Source organism: Drosophila serrata, unplaced genomic scaffold, assembly GCF_035046125.1.
Source record: "Drosophila serrata isolate PLE 108 unplaced genomic scaffold, ASM3504612v1 contig_382, whole genome shotgun sequence".
NCBI lineage: Eukaryota > Metazoa > Arthropoda > Insecta > Diptera > Drosophilidae > Drosophila > Drosophila serrata.
Genome location: NW_028257280.1, coordinates 2268974 through 2288398, shown reverse-complemented (window position 1 = coordinate 2288398; position 19425 = coordinate 2268974). Strand labels below are relative to the sequence as shown.

The 19425-nt window shown below is 39.9% G+C and overlaps 1 long non-coding RNA gene across 1 annotated transcript; it reads left to right on the top strand.

The window, feature by feature from the left end:
* The first annotated feature begins 262 nt into the window (after positions 1-262).
* Positions 263-5491, top strand: LOC147642553 (uncharacterized). The gene is made up of 2 exons (XR_015273230.1): positions 263-2024; positions 4983-5491. It is a non-coding gene; the product is annotated as an uncharacterized LOC147642553 (long non-coding RNA).
* The last annotated feature ends 13934 nt before the right edge of the window (positions 5492-19425 follow it).

The window sequence follows — 19425 nt, the reverse complement described above, 5'->3', positions numbered from 1 at the left end:
TTGTATATGGAAGAAAGTTAAAAAAAAGGCTTTAAGAAGAGATAGGGAAATAAAACGTTTCACTAATAAGATAACTCTTCAATAAATATAAAATAGGCTTATGAAATATTCTTTCAAACGGTTGAATTAATCAAGTTCTATACATTCTTTACCCTTTTTCATCGGGTTTCTTTCTGTTGGAATATGTTATCAAAACCAACATTACAAATGCGGTCACACTGCCTGATCTCTACTTTATAAATCGTTATCGATATTAAGTTCTATCATCACTGTTTCCTTTTTCTACTGACAAGGCTGGTTGTGCGCGCATATAAATAAAATAATAAAAATCAAAGTGAATCGACTTACACCGACTTTTATTTAGGAACTAAATACTAAATTACAATAGGTTATGGGCCCAGCCCTCACTAAAACATATTATTGAAGAGAAAGTGAAGAAAACTTAATATATTAATTTGATTCTTGTGAAACTCACACATACACAGAGACGGTTCTATAGGTCTTGTGAAATATAGTATTCTTGGTGAAATATAAAAGTTTTGTGAAATATAATAATATTATTAGATATAAATAATCTGAAGAATATAATAGTTCTTGTGAAATTCACACATACACATACATATACATACTTAATTTTTTTTTCAGTTCTTCTAAATCGGATGCAATAGAATTGGTCTTGTGAAATTCACACATACACATATACATACTTCATTTTAAAGTTCTTTGAAATCTGATGAAATAGAGTGGTTCTTATGAAATTCACAAATACACAAATACATACTTCATTTTCGTAGTTCACATTTACAAGTCATACATACAAATTTAAAAAGAAAATATGGATAAGACAAAGAATAATATAAAACCGTTTGATGGGCAAAAGTATGGGATATGGAAATTTCGAGTAAGAGCACTCCTGGAAGAGCTAGAGGTCTTAAAAGTTTTAGATGGGGAATTACCGCATGAAATTGATGATGATTGGTTAAAGGCAGAAAGACGTGCAAAAAGCACAATAATTCAACATTTAAGTGACTCTTTTTTGAATTTTGCGACAAGCGACAAAACTGCGCGAGAAATATTTAAGAATTTGGATGATACCTATGAGAGAAAAAGTCTTGCATCGCAATTGTCGCTTCAAAAAAAATTATTATCTCTTAAACTTAAAAGTGAGATGACACTTTCAAATCACTTTATAATATTCGATGAAATTGTCAATGAATTAATGGCCGCAGGATCTCGAATTGATGAAATGGGTAAAGTATCGCATTTATTGCTGACTTTGCCATCATCATATAACGGAGTAATCACTGCCATTGAAACATTGGCTGTAGAAAATTTGACATTAGCATTTGTGAAACACAGATTGTTAGATCATGAAATTAAAATTAAGAATGATTCTAATGATACTAGTAGAAAGATAATGAATACAGTTAGTTCCTTTAACGGAAAGAATGTTAGAAGTGGACCGTTTAAAAATAATTACAAGAAAGGGATAAATAATACTGGACGTAAACAATTTAAGAAAACAAATATTAAGTGCCACTACTGTGGAAAAGAGGGACACGTTAAGAAGGACTGCTACAGTTATAAACGAATAAATTCAAATAAAAATAAAGAAAATGAAAAACAAGCAAAAGTCGCGACAACTCAGCCTGGTTTTGCATTTATGCTTAAACGTGCAAATCAGAATCTGACAAATTCCGATAAGAATGTCAGCTTCATATTGGATTCTGGTGCCAGTGATCATATTGTAAATGACAAAAACCTTTTCATGGATTCAATCCAATTGGAGCCTCCCATTAAGATTGCGGTGGCAAAGCAAGGAGAATTTGTTTATGCAACAAGGCGTGGAATAGTGCGTCTGTATAATGGACGACAAATAACACTGGAAGATGTCCTCTATTGCCCAGAAGTTCCTGACAACTTAATTTCGGTGAAGCGCCTCCAAGAGGCTGGGATGACAGTGGAATTTAACAAAAACGGAATGAAAATATCCAAAAATGGGTTGTTAGTTGCTGAGAATACCGGTATGTACAATATACCTATTATTAAGTTTGCAGCATTTACATTAAATATGGAAAACAAAAATACAGATCAATTATGGCATGAAAGGCTAGGTCATATAAGTGAAGGGAAATTGTTAGATATAAAAAGAAAGAATTTCTTTAATGATAATAAACTTTTAGACAAGGTTCTACCTATTACAGAGATATGCGAAGCTTGTCTTAATGGAAAGCAAGCTAGATTACCTTTTGCAAAACAAAAAAATAAAAATTATATTAAAAGAGCACTTTTCGTAATGCATTCAGATGTGTGTGGTCCCATCACACCTACTTCAATTGATGACAAGAATTATTTTGTAATTTTTGTAGATCAATTTACACATTATTGTGTAACTTATTTAATTAAGCATAAATCTGATGTATTTAACATGTTTAAAGATTTCGTTGCAAAAAGTGAGGCGCATTTTAATCTAAAGGTTGTAAATTTATACATAGACAATGGAAGGGAATATTTGTCAACAGATATGCGGGAATTTTGTGTCCAGAGAGGGATTAGTTACCATCTAACTGTACCATATACACCGCAGTTAAATGGAGTTTCGGAGAGGATGATAAGGACTCTCACAGAAAAAGCGCGTGCTATGGTAAATGGTGCAAAATTAGATAAAACCTTCTGGGGTGAAGCTGTGCTAACAGCCACATATCTAACGAACAGAATTCCAACTAGAGCACTTGGTAATTTTGAAAAAACTCCATATGAGATGTGGCATGATAGAAAGCCAAGTTTAAAAAATCTTAGGATTTTTGGGTCAACAGTTTACGTTCATAATAAAAACAGAAAGAGAAAATTTGATGAAAAATCATTTAAAGCAATACTAGTTGGTTATGAACCAAATGGTTTTAAATTATGGGATTTAAATAATGAAAAGTTTATTATTGCAAGAGATGTAATAATTGACGAAACAAACATGATAAATTCTATAGCTGTTCTGAACGATATTGAATTGCTGAATGAGAGTAAGCAATATGGTCAATTTAACTTCCCGAATGATAGTAAGGAAGATGATGATACAGATGTCCTGAATGAGAGTAAGGATAAATCAAGTCAATCAAACTTCCCGAATGATAGTAAGGAAGATAACCATACAGATGTCCTGAATGATAGTAGGGAGAAATCAAACAAATTAAACTTCCCGAATGATAGTAAGGAAGACGACTATACGAAGGTTCTGAATGAGAGTAAGGAAAACTCAAATAAATTGAAATTCCTGAATGATAGTAAGGAAAATGACCAATCAATTGTCCTGAATGAGAGTAAGGAGAAATACAGCGATTTTATCCGGAATGAAAGTACGGAATCAAAATCAAAACAAGAAAATCATATTGATACTGATGTCGTAGAACAACTTGTTGAAGTTTCCACTAGACGAAGTAATAGATTAAAGAACTTGCCAAAAATATCCTATAATGAAGATGAAACAGATCTTAATAAATGTATATTAAATGCTCACAGCATTTTTAGTGATATTCCAAGCACATTCGATGAAATTCGAAGTAGAAGTGATAAGCGTGCCTGGGAAGAAGCTATTAATGTAGAACTAAATGCCCATGAATTGAATAATACATGGTGCATTGTTAAAAGACCTGAAAACAAAAATATTGTTGACAGTAAAAGGGTATTTACTTTAAAATGCGATGAATTTGGAAACCCTGTAAAGTATAAGGCAAGATTAGTTGCACGTGGGTTTATGCAAAAATATCAAATAGATTATGAAGAAACATTTGCACCAGTTGCCCGAATTTCAAGTTTTCGTTTCATAATGTCAATATCAACTCAACATGGCTTGAACATACATCACATGGATGTAAAAACTGCTTTCTTAAATGGAACACTGAAAGAAGAAATTTACATGAAAATTCCTGAAGGAGTAGCATGTGTCAAAGATAAAGTATGTAAATTAAATAAAGCAATATATGGACTTAAGCAAGCAGCGAGATGCTGGTTTGAAGTATTTGAGAAATCTCTAAAAGAATGTGGATTTGTAAATTCACCTGTTGAGCGCTGTATATATATTTTAGATAAGAAAGATATCAATAATAACATCTATGTACTACTATATGTAGATGACTTGGTGATAGCCACATTAGATATAGAGAGGATGAATAGTTTTAAAGCATATTTAATGAACAAATTCCGAATGACTGATATGGGACAAATAAAGTATTTTATTGGAATGAGGATAGAATTCTGTGAAAAAGAAATATATTTGAGTCAATCAGCATATATTAAAAAGATTTTAAATAAATTTAAAATGGAAGATTGTAAAGCAGTCAGTACACCGCTCCCAATTAAACTTAATTATGAATTATTGAATTCTGAGGAGAATTATGATGCACCTTGTCGCAATTTAATTGGTTGCCTAATGTATGTTATGTTATGTACACGACCAGACATTGCTACTGCAGTAAATATTTTAAGTCGTTACACAAATAAATATAATTCTGAGTTATGGCAATCCCTAAAGAGAATTTTAAGATATCTTAAAGGTAGCATTGATATGAAATTAGTATTCAAGAAAAATATAGCATTCGAAAACATATTTACAGGTTATGTTGATTCTGATTGGGGCGGTAATGAAATCGATAGAAAGAGTACAACAGGTTACATTTTTAAAATGTTTGATTCCAACTTAATCTGTTGGAATACAAAAAGGCAGAGTTCAGTAGCTGCTTCGTCAACTGAAGCTGAATATATGGCTTTGTTTGAAGCTGTAAGAGAAGCCTTATGGTTGAAGAGTCTTCTAGAAAGCGTTTACATAAAATTAGAAAGACCTATAACCATTTTTGAGGATAATCAAGGTTGCATAAGTATTGTTAATAATCCATCATGCCATAAAAGATCAAAGCACATTGATATAAAATATCATTTTTCCCGAGAACAGGTCGAGAATAATATTGTTTCTATTGAGTATATATCCACAGAAAATCAACTCGCTGACATCCTTACAAAGCCGCTGGCTATCGGAAGATTCAACACCCTAAGAAGCAAAATGGGACTAATTTAAATTCAAGAAAACTAATTTTTAGGAAATCCTACATATATGATTTAATCTAACTTAACCAAATGAAATAGTACCAAAATGTAGTTTATTGTTTACTGAAGTAAGAATTTTATAATTTACCATATCTTATACAATGATTTGATTGGGTTTTTCTGGGTTTTCCCCAATCCATGCAGCAAATGCTGAATCATTTTATTGTAACTCCCAGAATGCGCACCAGTACTTATAAAAAACTTGTAATGTTAATTTTGAGGAGGGCGTGTTGGAATATGTTATCAAAACCAACATTACAAATGCGGTCACACTGCCTGATCTCTACTTTATAAATCGTTATCGATATTAAGTTCTATCATCACTGTTTCCTTTTTCTACTGACAAGGCTGGTTGTGCGCGCATATAAATAAAATAATAAAAATCGAAGTGAATCGACTTACACCGACTTTTATTTAGGAACTAAATACTAAATTACAATACTTTCCAACCAAAATACCTTTGTAATATACATACATATATGTTATCCTAATGATACCACTTCATCTTTAAAAATAAATACAGAGTATTAAGTTGTATATTAAATAGTTAATGCAAGTGCTAAAAAAGTACAGAGGAAAATAATCTTAAATGGCACATCGAAAATCTGCCAAATGAGTGTTCAGGAAATGTTTTGAAAGGTATAAAAATAAACAAATATAAAATATCTTACATATTGTGCATTTCTAAGTTAATATCTTGAAGACTCCATCCCTTATTAAAGGATAAATGTTACTAAAAAGTGTTAAAAGCATTATATTTAAGTCTGCGTGCCCTTAGACAACTATCCAACAGTGAGTTACGTTACTCTCTGACCGGGAATCGCCTGAAAAGGGCCATTGGCGCAGGGACAATGAGTGGCCAGTGGCCAGCTTGCAGATGGCCTGATGGCCTGATGGGTTGATGGTCTGATGGGCTTTTGTCTAGCCCATAAAAATGCATAGCCCGCATTGCTATTCCGATTGCTATTCCCCCCACAAGTCCATATGCTGCCGCTGTTGTGGGTCTGCTGCTGTACAGCCTGTTGCTGCTCGGAGGACTCGGAGGTGGGAATTGTGCGCAGGCGCTGGAAGGGAAGCACAAACTGTTGCTGTTGCCAGTACAAAACATTGCCCCTCCGAGGGCCTTTTTATCCGCTGCCTTATCCAGCAGGAGGAGGTGGTTGCTGTAATAGTTCTTTGCGTGGGGCAGGTCCCCAAAGGGACTCGTACTCGAGCTGGAGCTCGGAGTCGGCTCGTCTTCGTCGTTGCCTGGAAGCCTATGCAAAGTTCGCATTTTGTTTCTTCGCTGCCTGGAAGGTATTTGTGCTGGCTTTGGAGCTAAGACCACCCCCACGTCAAATCCCACTTGGGTAGGAGGGTGGACTACCTCCACCTCCGACGGTGCCTTGCCACTTTTTTTTGTCCTGTGTGTGTGTGTGCCAAGCTGCCTGTCTCCTGGCTTGCCTTGGCTGTTCCTCTTTTTCGCACCACTGCGGCAACTGCTGCTTTGCAATTGCAATTTTCAAGGATATGCTTGAAACAGATTTATATGGAGGGCTCAGTACGTGCGGAATTTATTAATGCTGCCCCCCGGAGTGGCAGCCAGACGCCTTTGCCCCGCTATCATTAGCTGGGACGCAACAATGATGCTTCCCACCATGGGCACGGGTTACGTAAGGCGATGGGCCCATCGAAGTTTGCACATTAATAATGAGCTGTGTGTTCAGGTGTGGTGAATCGTGTGTTTGTGTTGCACTCGCAGCGAGTATTACGCGATTTCCGACATTTGGCCCACCGAAACGCAAATGGAAACAGATACCGCGCGGGGCTCTGGGTTTATTGTTGTTGCTTCAGCGTGAACTTTGACTGCTAATCCGACCAGAGATGCTAGTTGATGGGCCGCTGGCCGGGCTCCGGCATCCGGACACGGAATCCGGTATCCGGATTCTGAACAACGCTCACGTACACGCATTAACGAACTTCGGTGCTTAAAGTGCAGTCGAAAGGCAAAGACCAACAAACGCGTCTCTTCTCGGCGCGTTAAAACTTTATCTGTGTTTGTGCAGTTGGCCGGGATTTCCACTACTACTACTTCCTACTACTACAAGTCGTGGTGAATCCCCTCCGGTAATGAGGCGTCGACGGTTCCTAATAGTGACCAGGGTTTAACATAATTTATTCCCCAGAAGTTGATCGCTGCTTTCAATTGCACCTGTTCGCCTGTCCTCATGGGTATTTTAATTGCGAATATTCCGCACATTAAGTTGCCTCAATTAATTTTCCATCCAGCTTAACTCCCGTTAATTAATTTCCACATATGACGGCGGAGGATGAGTTGTTCAACTCAGAGTCTCCAAGGCGCATCCTTGCCGACACTCCATCAACTGGCCACCGCCGCAATGTGCAGGCGGAAAAATCTGTTAAATTGGATGGTTTCGAGCTTTACGAGCTTGCCAGCGCATTCCCCATCTCAATTTGCATACATTTTGATTGTGATTATCCCGGGCCACTGATTTAAATACGGCCGGATAAGGACGTGGGCGGACAATCAGGACGATGCTCTGGCTCCGTCTCTGACTACGCGCTGCATGTGGCAGATGGAGCGCTGCCAGCTCATTAATAAACACGACGCTTTGCTACTTGCCCGGCACCGGATCCCATCAAGAGTAACAAAAGTAACAACAACGCAATTCCGTGGCTTGTCCAGTGTTTCCCCTTCCTCCACCGATGATGACGAGCTTGTGGTCAGCTAGCCCGTTCGCCATTTCATGCTCATTGTTTTCGAACGGTTAAAGGCTGGGACAGTCTGTTTTTAAATCGCTTGAATGGCAGCTATATGCGTGTATCGAGCATATATGTACATATATATGTTTGTATATATTCATTTTGAATTTCCTTTTTAATTAAAATAACATTAACCAAGTGTGTGAATCGAACACATGTACTGAAAGTGGAAATGCACTTACTTCATTGAATGGGCAATGCAATTAATGCGCACATTTAAACATTAAGTTATGCAGACTATTTGGCAGGAGACTTTAATTGAATAATATACATAATACTGCTTCAGAAATTAATCTTTTACACAGGGTGAACGAATAAATAACACTTAATTAAGTCAGAGAATTGATACATGTCATATTGGGACAGGTTTTAAAGCACTTCACATCTTAATCTTAAATTGGTTAATTGAATCTTAAGAGCTAAGAAATATTGAGAAAAGCTATGACCTCCAAGTGTAGTTTCCTTGGCAATGCAAATGCGAATTCGCTGATGGCAGTTACATTGATAAGGCCTTCCACTGCGAGTTTCCCCGATTCAGTTCTGAGCGGGGAAAAAAATGAGCCTGAGCTGGAGCTCGCGATGAAGGACCGATAGCCCGGTACTTTCATTTCTCAGAAGCTTAAGCTCGGCGGCACCAGCTTTCAGCAGAGTTTGCTGTCTGTGTCAGCCACAGCAGCAACAACTAAACTGCACTCAACATTAGTTTGTTATCAACGCTCGCTCGATTGCTGCGGAAAATTGAAAAATATTGTCGCTGCGAAAGCGGATCGAGCTGGTTGCTTGTTGCTGGCTGCCACAGGATGTAGGATGCAGGCAGCAGGATGCAGCTGCTGCTCCATCGTCCTAATGATGGATTGCGCTGAAAGTGTCTTAAGCTCACACGCGCGACGAGCTCTCTTCAAATAAAAGTTTCCAAATGTCGCCTATGCAGGCACAAGGCTACCTCCCCCTTGCTCTACTCCAACGGCCTTGCTCCATTTTGGCCATAAAAAGTTTTCCTCTGATTTTGCATGAGCCGGAGCCTGTCTCTAAGACTATTTTGGTTAGCTCTGCCCTTGCTGTGCGGGCTGATAAAGCGTCCCCCAGTTGAACTGCACTTTGCGTGCCATTTACTTGGGGAATTCTGCGTTGCAAAATAAATCATCTTGATCGAGCGAACTCCGCATTTTAAAGCGACTGCCCGAGTGCTCCAAAATCGAATTTAAGCGATGAATTCTCACTGCTGCAGCTGCTGCTGCAGACAGATAAAAGAGCAAAAGTGAAAAATTGTTCGATATTTTCCGGGAAAAACCCTTTGGCAGCCATCGAGGAGGAGTAGCTTGAAAACACTTTATATTTCATAAACTGCTCCCAGCGGGGGCTGCGGTAATTGAAGTTGTCAAATGTTGCTCAAAACAATTGAAACTCGCCCCGAGATACAAGTATCTGGCCGAGAAACAGGTAATTGAAATTTGCAAATTAATTTCATGTTGCGGCGGCAGGTGAAAATACAACTTGTTGCACCTGGCTGGCTGGCGGGCATAGCTCCTTTGTCAACCGGCACGCTAATGTGGTCAATGCCAACTGTTGCCAGCTGGCTCTCTCTGGGCGGCCATTCAGTGGCAGGATGCAGCCTGAATGACTCTATAAATGCATCCTCCGACCAACCATTCCGCTCCGTTCCAGCAATAAAAGTCGTTGGCGCTGGCAACGTTCCAAGAGCAGACACTAGCGTCGATGGCAATGGCAAGCGTAACGGCAAGCGGAAACGGAAGCGCGCAAAAAAAATTACGACTGCAAAATGGCGGCGGCGGGGTGTGACGGGAAACCGAACTGGATGAAGAAGGCAGCCAAGCCCAGCCAAGCCAGCGACTAAGTGGCAAAACATGAACAAAAACTTTGTCCGTTGTGCGGCCGACAAGTTGAAACTAATGACAATTTTGTTGTAATTAGTTGCGGCTTTGCCGTAAACCAGCAAATGCGACGGCTACAAATAAGTTGTCAGCGGACTTAAGTTAAGCAATTTTCATAGTTCTCTCGTCGCGCTGGATGCCTGCCTGGTGAAATCTTTTAGCCCGGCTCAAATTTGTCGGAAATGAGATTCATTTGTTTCCCTTGTCGAGATTTTGTTCGAGTTGTTGCGTGGGCAGGCAGGCAGGCGGTAGGCGGAGATTACAAGGTTACAGTCGCCTGCCAGAACCCCCAACTTGGCTTTTAATTATTTAAAACTGCAGCCAGGCAGCTGCTGCTGTTGACGTGTCCTGTGGGAGGAAACAGCCAGGTACCCGCAAAATATTTGCAACAGCATATGAGCATACGAGCTGACTTGGCACTTTGGGTTGGCTAAAAATTGCATTTCATAAATTTTGGCAATTAGAAGCTGTCCACCTACGCAGCGGGACAGCCGCAAGGACACTCGATGCTGCTGCAAGCATTTATTAAGGGGCATTACCTACGAAAATGCCAGAAATTCGTGGGGTTTCTCAGCTGAAAAAGCTGGTAATAATATAACCAACAAGTACCCTTCTCATGTTTAAGCTCAATTTAGAGAATTAATTTGAAACTTACAGAGATTCCCTTTTTCGGGTTTTATTGGTGAACATTTACAGGGGGTGCTGGCTCTTCAATGACCTGCTCTGAATTGTAAATTCAATCCATATCTGAATGTGCCAGCAGTTTCGCAGTAAATACGCCATTGCGAGTTTTATCGAGCGGGTTGTGTGTGCGGTGGGTGGAGTGTGGTGTGTGGTGTGGTGTGTGAAAAATAAACCAATTTAAGGATGGCGTTAAGAGTACATCTTTATGTGCCGCCGCGCAGCGTCTTTATTTTATGCACCGCCGCAACTTTGGTCCCGAACAAAGGACTCCGCCTGGTGATGTGGGCGTGGGCGTTTGATTGTGCGGGTGCCGCCCACATGTCAGGGAGTAGGACTCAAGCGACTCCTGATTTCAGGAGGGGAGGTGGAGCAGGCTCACTGTCATCGCAAATTGATGATGCGCAGCGGGCAAATGAAATATCGGGTCGAGTGACGTTCGGGGCGTGGCCAAAGCCATTCCCGTTCTGCAGTGGCGTCTAATCAACATTTAATTGTGGTTGTTCGCTGACTTTTATGCTCCCACGCGAATAAATGTATGTAGTATTTCCGAGAGTAAATATTTTCGGGGCAGAGGCCGCAGTGGGTGCGGTCAAGCGGCAGAGGTCGGAGGGGCTTGGAGGGTCGATGGACATTTGCATATCATAAAAATTCATGCCATAGCTTTTTTTGTTTACTTTTTAAATTGAGCAACCGCAAAGTTTTGCATTGCATTAAGAGCAGCAAGTGGCATTCATACTCTCATTCTCATGCCGCATTCACGTGTCCCTGCTCGCATTCGCACTGGGATTCGTATTCAGATTCAGATTCTCATTGGCTTTTGCACGGAGAAAAATATTTGTCTAAGCAAATAAAAGTCATTGAACTCTCTGGATAGGTATCTTGTATTATTTCTGGAAATTTTGTTAGGCCGAAAATGTATTTAAATTTTCTCTTGACTTGCAACAAGTGAGAAAAAAATTGCTGTTTATATTGACAGCAACATTGTACACATTTTTTAAACTGTGTTTCCTAATGGTCTTTTATGTATGTTAACAAAAACTGTATTCATTTTTAATAAACACTTTGTGGGGTCAACATTTAAACTGTTTAATATTTAAGCAACATTTTACTATTTTGTAGTCGATTCAGACACTTGTTGGCTTAAACAATCAAAAATCTAGCCGAATCACTATGTAAAGTCACGATATTTAATTTAAGATTCAAGTCCAAGATAAAATTTTAAATTATTCCTGCATATTCATATTCAAAGGCTATGCAAATTCTTGGTAATAATTTAAATCGCTTCTTGCCGTGTAGTCTTTTGCCACACAATATTGCAGAGAGCTCCTTTGGTTTCGATTTTTCCGGCTGGTCCGTTGATGTCCGATGTCCGGGCGTTTCTCCTGCCCCTGCGGCGAGTCCTGCCGCTCTAGTTGCTCCTTCTGCTGTGTCTTGCAATGTGCCGGCCATGTCTGCATATAAATTACGCCAGCTTGTAGTTGTAATTTCTCTTCACGTCTCAGTTTGTCTTGTTCGGCCCGGCACGCACATAAAATACATCAATGTGTCTGTAACTCGAGAAGAGTCGAGACAACCCGAGGACACACTGCTGTCCCACTGTGGCTCCACTGCCTCGTTCCAGTTACAGTTTTGATTTAGTGCCACTTACACTGAGCTCGTGGTTGGATTTTTCACTTGGCACAACTTTAAGCCAGGCAGGACTTAATGATGCCGCCGTGTTTGTGTTTGTGTTGTTGTTTCTGTTTTTGTTCTTCGTTTCGCTTCCCTTTTGCCACCTGGAAAGGATCCGGACAGGACAATGACATCCACTCACCTGAGGGTCCTTTCATACGTGGTTGAAATATTGTTTATTTACCCAATTAACGATAATTGCTTGGATCAATAAATTTATATTTGCTGAACGCGCCACAACGACGCCACTACTACTCGTGGTCACTTCACCTAGAGAGTGAGAGGGGGGGCCAAGTGAGAGTGGCTTACGATGAACCCCATACGAATCCTGGCCAGGACTATGTCTGTGTATGATTATTAGTCCCCCGAGTAACTGCGACATTAATCATGTCTTGCAGCGGTGCCGCCTGTCTGCGCATTAATAAAGTCATTACCATGTGCCAATCTGGCGGAGACGCCGCTTATCGGGCTCCAGCGGAGACCCATCATGGCCCAAATGACAGCCATTGGCGGAGAGCGAGAGCACTGAGAGTACGTACAATCACAGCTGCAATTCGCGGAGCTGGCAATAAATTTCGGAGCGTTTATCTGGCAGCTGACAACCGGAAATTTCCGCTGTCGCGCCTATAAGCGGGCAACACTTTTCCTCCTTCCTCCATTTTTTTTTATTTTTAACTGCTTATTAAACTCGCGGGCGTCACGTAGAATGCGTGGCAAGTGGGGCTCCGCTTGAGGCTTAAGTGGCAATTTTACAAAATAGCAGAGCGTAAAACAAATTTCTTTTATGTACTCGCAAATTGCTAGCCAAACTTTTCATATAAATAAATATAAAAGCGAACGAAAGCGAGCGAACAAAGCGAAGCGGGCCGGGCACGAAATGCGGAATCCCGAGTACAAAATGCCATCCAGTCTCTGCTCATAACAAGTGTCAATGGTGGGGCGGACACTATAAACATAAAAACGTCTTGAACGTCGCTCAAAGAAATTTTCTTTAAAAAACTTTGCGAGGCGTGGCGAACCCAGGCTTCGGCCCGGGCGTGTTTAGGAGCCGCTCATTGTTGTTATTATTGTCGCTGTTGTTACTGCGGTTGCCGCTGTTGCCGCCGCGCTTAACGGCAATTGAATGCGGGGCTAAGTGGCAATGTGTGCGAAGGCGTTTTGCTTTTGCAATTTGCAATAACCAAAGCATGGCCATAAAAATATAGTTGCCGGGGCAAAAAACCTACATCCTGCAGAGAAAGAAAATTTCCAACAAGATTATAGCTTACACACGGAAAAAAATGCTCTTGAAAATGGAAAGAATACACAATTATGGACGAAAAAATATATTATATGATGAAAAACCAACCAGAATGGGAGTAAATTTATGTAATACTGCAAATATAACTTTAACTTTATTTCAGTCAGAAGCTCTTTACGGTGTGAAGGAGTCATTTCCGGCCCTACAAATTATATATATTCTTGATCAGCATCAATACCCGAGTCGACTCGAGCCGATAGTCGATCTATCCATGTTTTGAAAGACAAAAAAATGACTAATATATTCAAAATTTTAAAATTTGACAAAAAATTTTAATTTGATTAAATTTAATAAATTAGTATACAGATTTGATAGGCCTTCAAAAACTAGCACAGAAAAGTTGTTCGAAATGAATTTAGTGGATTTTTGGCTTAGTTATGAACAAATATTATTTACACCAGTGCGTATACGTAATATTTTAGTTTGGGACTGCAAAAATTGATATAACTAAATTTCTGGTTTCAACTTTAAATATTACATAAAGTGGTGTGAAAACTAGGTGTTACTCTTAAAAATTAAGCCCCAGTTTAAATTGTCTTATGAGTTTAGGGTATTAAACTCTTTATGCCCTCTCTTTTTTTTATGCCCAGCCAAGAGTATAATTTCAGTCAGAAGCTTAAAACGCAGTGAAGAAGTCATTTGCGACCCTATAAATCATATATATTCTTGATCAGTATCGACAGCCGAGTCGTTCTAGCTATATCTGAAAAAAAAATTATTTTTTTCAAAATTTAAAAAATTTTTAAAGTTGTTAAATTGTTCAAATTGTCAAAAATTGATAAAAATCATAATTTTTTTAAATTTAAAATTAAGTATGCAGATTTATTAAACCACTTAAAACTAAGATAAGAGTGATTTCCAAATTAAAATTAATGGCTTTTTGGCTTAGTTATGAGATTTTTAAATTTGATTTGTAGATCAAATTTTTATATAAAAATATAGTTAAATATCAAAGAATGGTATTATTATAATAATCAGAAGCCAAAAACAATATGAAGGAGTCGTTTCCGACCCTATAAATCATATATATTCTTGACCAGCATTAAAAGCTGAATCGATTAAGCTATACCCCGCAAAAATGAATTTTTTCCCAAAATTTGAACATTTTATTAGGGGTTACATCGTTAAAATTGTAAAAAATTGAGAAAAACACGAATTTTTGTATATTTAAAATTGATGATGCAGATTTATTAAACTACTAAAAACTAACCTTGGAGTGGTTATGAATTAAAATTAATGCTTTGAGGTCTTAGTTAGTCGATTTTTAAATTTGATTTGTAGATCATATAAAAATATAGAAAAATTGTCAAAAATTTATTAACCAAATAAAACCCTGCATAGGAAAGGTTTCCGAATAAATATTACTGCATTTTTGGCTTAGTTATGATTGATTTCACTTTCATCCTATTACACATTTCGGCTTTCCGAAGTTAGCTTCCTTTTAGCTAGTTTTTTATTTGCTGGTCAAATACATATTAGATATCTGTCAACATTTTTTTCTTCTGTGCATCCATCTAGAGAGAGAGACAGCAGCTGGTTGTAGAGCAGGACAGCAGCACAATGAGTTTTTGATTACTTTGAAATTTCTTATTTGCCTTTCCAGTAAGCCGGCCAAAAAAATTCTCGCCTCGTTACTGTGCAAATATTGATAAGCGTCAGTCACGGCCTGCTGTTGGCCAAAATCCTGCTCACCAGCCGACGACACCTTTCCACCAAAGCCCGCTTCTGTTGGTGTCCCGGTATCCTGGCCCTTTTCTTCTTTTATTTGTTTCGCAATCAGACTGCCAAGTGACATTCGGCGGTTGTTTGTTCTACGCGGCTTAATGCCAGATTAGGACCAGATCTAAGCCACCGAATGGAACGAAAACAGAAAACAGAGATGATTTTAGCCAAGTCATGCAGCCGCTGCTATTGCTGCTGGTACTTCTCCAATCAACCAATCAATACAGTTCTGCGAATCGAGGACAGATAATTAAATAGTTCCGCTCGGCGTACCTGTAAGAGAATCGTCCTGGATATCACCCAACCCAAGCCATCAGCTAAATGGAGGCAAGTTGACAGGCCCTGCGTACGCCAAATTGAAGAATTTCTGTGTGTAATAAATTTGAAACGTGACGCGCGGTAAAACACGAAACAAATGCGACCTGTGCGGAGCTTAGAAGGTAGCCCCCAGTTTTAAGAGGATTCGTTGCAGGATATGCATGTCAGCGGGTCTGATAGATCTGTCACCTGCTCACGTACAACGGCCCATATTCGATGTTTGCCAAACATGATAACCACCGACCTTTTCTAATAATTTATGAAATTTCCAATAGTAATAAGCCTCGGACCAACTTCATAAATTACGGCTCCTAAGCCGAGGCTCTGTCTAATGTGCCCATTCCCTGCACCTCGTTCTCGTCTCGTTCCTCGTCCTTGGCCCCTGGGCACGTGCAACTAGTTTGCTGATTGATTAAACCACGCAACATCGCAGCATCAACTAGAAACTTGAACGTTCCAGGAATTGTTATTAGATCGTTTGCTAGTTTCCCCGTTTTCCTACTTTTCGCTTGCCGTTGCCTTTGATGCCGATGCCGATGCTGATGCGGATGCTGATTCTGATGCTGATCTGACGTGGACGGCACACGTGCTAAAGTCACTTTTAACGGAACAACACGGCATCACTTAACGCGCTCTCCATGCGGCCGTAACCCCCAACCCAGAGTCCTGGAGTCCTGGAGTCCTGGAGTCCCGAACCCATGCCCATTGACTCGGACGTGACAAGTGCGGGCAATGGGCGATATTTCGACGTGGCCCAGGACTCGACTTCGTCTCCAACTCATTGTCATGTGCAGCGCATAAAGGGGCGGTGTTGGGTGCTAGTGGAAGCTGAAGTGGTGGCCAGAGAGGGAGAGAGAGGGGGTAATACCCAATACGACAGCCCCGGGCAAGGCCGCTTCTTAAAGCATATCAAGTATACGCCCTGTGTTCCAGCACTTTCACTCGCTGAGCCCAGTCGCCCTTCGTTAAAGTCAAGCATGCCATAAAATCAAATTCCAAACGAGCTGATGGAATTACTTGCAAAAATATTTAACAACACGAGTGAGAGCATGCTAAAAATCCAAATTATTGTCAACACTCGTCTCGAGTTTCGGGCTACTTGATGAAATGTACTTAGAACGTAACAGGAGCACATTAGGATGGCGTGACCCACTCTCCGCCACTCAAAAGCGAGAATTAATTAAGCGGGCTGTGGAGTCGCAAGAGTTAGCCGCTCAATTTTCGAACAAAAATATTTCACAGCCACTCGACGGGGTGCACCTGGCCATTATGTAAGTATGCTAATTCCCTCTTGGCCTGAAAACAAAGCTCCCCGCTCTCGGCAGAGGGTCGGGTTCTGGTGACGTATTCATTAGAAATGCAAATGGGCATGGCGACATCTTCAAGTTCAAGTTGCCGATAAATTTGGATGCGCTGCTGGGAAAGGCCAGGTCAGGCCAGGTGATAGTCGCGTCGCGTCGGGTCAACCAGTTTCTGGCCAACCAGTTTTTGACCTCGCCCAGCTGCGCTTGGCTTATATAGTTCTGCCGGTTCAGTCAGTAGGCCTAATTGTGAGAGAGCGAGGGAGCTGCCTACGCCGCATCCGCCGCCTCTGACGCCTCTTCTCATTACGTATACGCAGGGTTGCGCCAAATTTATGTCAACGAAAGCGAGACGCGAACTGGCACAATATTTACGCCTATGTGTTCTTATTTTCTAATTACTGTATACCCGGTGCTGTGGGTGTATCTGTAATTAGTGTTTCGCACACATATTCATATTAAAAGCCGGCATAGTCGCTGCTTAATAAATTAAACGACAATTTGCAATGGGCCCGAGCGGGCTGTTGCTCGTAAAGTGCTGTAGGATCTGGATGTGGAACAGGGACATTATGTTGGCATTAGACTTGCAATTAAAATAAAATGAAGCTCAAGTTTCAACAATATGCACTGAAACAGCAGCAGACACAATTTCGTGTTTTTTGAATGAGGCGCTTTCCCTTAAGATGCGTACTTGGGAGACCCTGAAAATAATTTATGACCCACAAAAAGCTGGGAATTTATTTGCCGTAAACGTAGAACAATGCCGCGGTGCAAGGGACTCTTTTTCTAGAGCTTTTTCATAGTTAACGTTGTGACTTCTGACTTACTCCTCTTCTGATACTGAGGCTGCGGTGTCAATTTGCTGCGGCTTCTTCACGTTGATTAACGAGCAAAAACAATAATCCCTTTTAAGCTCTTTTTTTTTTGATAAATAGTATCCGCCACTTAGCTGGCCAAATAATAATAATCCGCATCTGTCGTCGTTGCCGTTTGATTGTCAATACAAAATGTTTTTATCGCCAAACACAATTTGCTAAACAAATTGGCCAACTCGGCGAAATTTGATTTGATTTATTCCTTTCAGCACTCTCAGTCAGCCAGGTTTTAAATATAGTTTTTTTTATTTTTTATTTTTGTGAATCATAAGCTTTAGTTTAGTTTCAGTTCGGTTCGCTTTTGCGCTTGCAATAATTGATATCGGTTATTTGCATATTAAATTTAATATATTTGCATATATCTTCTTCTCTCTGAATGTTTTTTGGCGAACCGAAACCGTTTTGCGGCTAGCCAAAAGCATATTGTTATTTGTCGCGGTATGCGGAAATAAATTTGATAAAAATGAAATTCAGAGAAGAATAGAACAAGAGCGGACGGGTCGTAAAAGAGTTCTTAAAAGTCAGCAGCACAAACATTTTTGCAAAAGAAAGGAAAGAAGCAAACAAACCCGCTCGACCGGCATTTAACTTGCTAATTTCGCAGATAAAGCTTATGATTTAAGGAAATTACTAATGCTCCAATTTATGGTGAGGTGACAGATTCGATTGGATTTTGCACCTGAAAGACACCGCCCGGTTTTGACACCACCTATTCGGCAGGTGAATAAATTAAATGCACAATTTCATCGCCTGCGCTTATTGTATTTGCATCGGTGTCTCTATGTCGCTTTTTTGTCCCAGAACAATGGTAATAAAATAATATAGGGCCACGCTTGTCGTTGTCCAGAAAAGTGAAGAAAAAAATCGAAAAAATAATAAACACTGACAGATTTTGTAAATAGATCGATTGACCCCAAAGGCAATTTGCATAAAGCGCCGCCACAAATTCCCCTCGGGTTTTCCGTCCGCCGGAGTCGCATTTTATTTATTTATTGATACGCCAACGTCGTCCGACCGCTATTATCTATCTCTGAACCCGAGCTGGAAATGCTTCTTGGCCGGGTTACACTGAAAATAATTACATTTTGACTTAACTTGGCTTAAACTAGCTTAATTAAAGGAAATTCGTGACTTTATCAATTGTAGAAAATGTGGTCTTGCTAGGATATAATATATTATATATAAAATATAATAGAGATATAAAGAGATTTAGTAATAGGTCTAAGAAAACTATTAGCGATTTCAGGAACCTCAGTGTGTTTTTCAGTAAAAATTTAATTTAACATCGCATAGCACCGCTCTTTTCTCTCCGTGCATAGTGAGAGTTGGCCTGCCTTTTGACCATTTTTTATGTCGATGCTGCGTGCATCTTTTATGTGCGTGTGGCGCCCGAGACCTTGAAATTGTAGCTGGTTTGTTTTATTATGTTTACATTTGTTTAGTTTGCATATGACATTGCCACCAGCGACGGACGCGGTCTGAGATCTGGCCAACGGCCATTGGTCGATCGGCAACGGCCAAAAGGTGGGGCCGCATACAAAGCCAAGACAAATTGTTTTTGACTTTAGGTTATTGGCTCGAGTGCTGAATCTTGATTAGATTCTGCTTGGCCTGGTGGAAAAGTCAGGGACTAGGAGAGATAGAACACGAGATAGAGATTTGTGTGTGACATCACTGATAAAATGATTTTCAAAAGAAGCGGTGTGATATCACGGCCTGATTTGGTTATGATTTCCACTCTGACCCGATCTGGGAGTTACTCATCGCTATAGTTATCCGTGATATCAATCAAAATGTTAGTCATA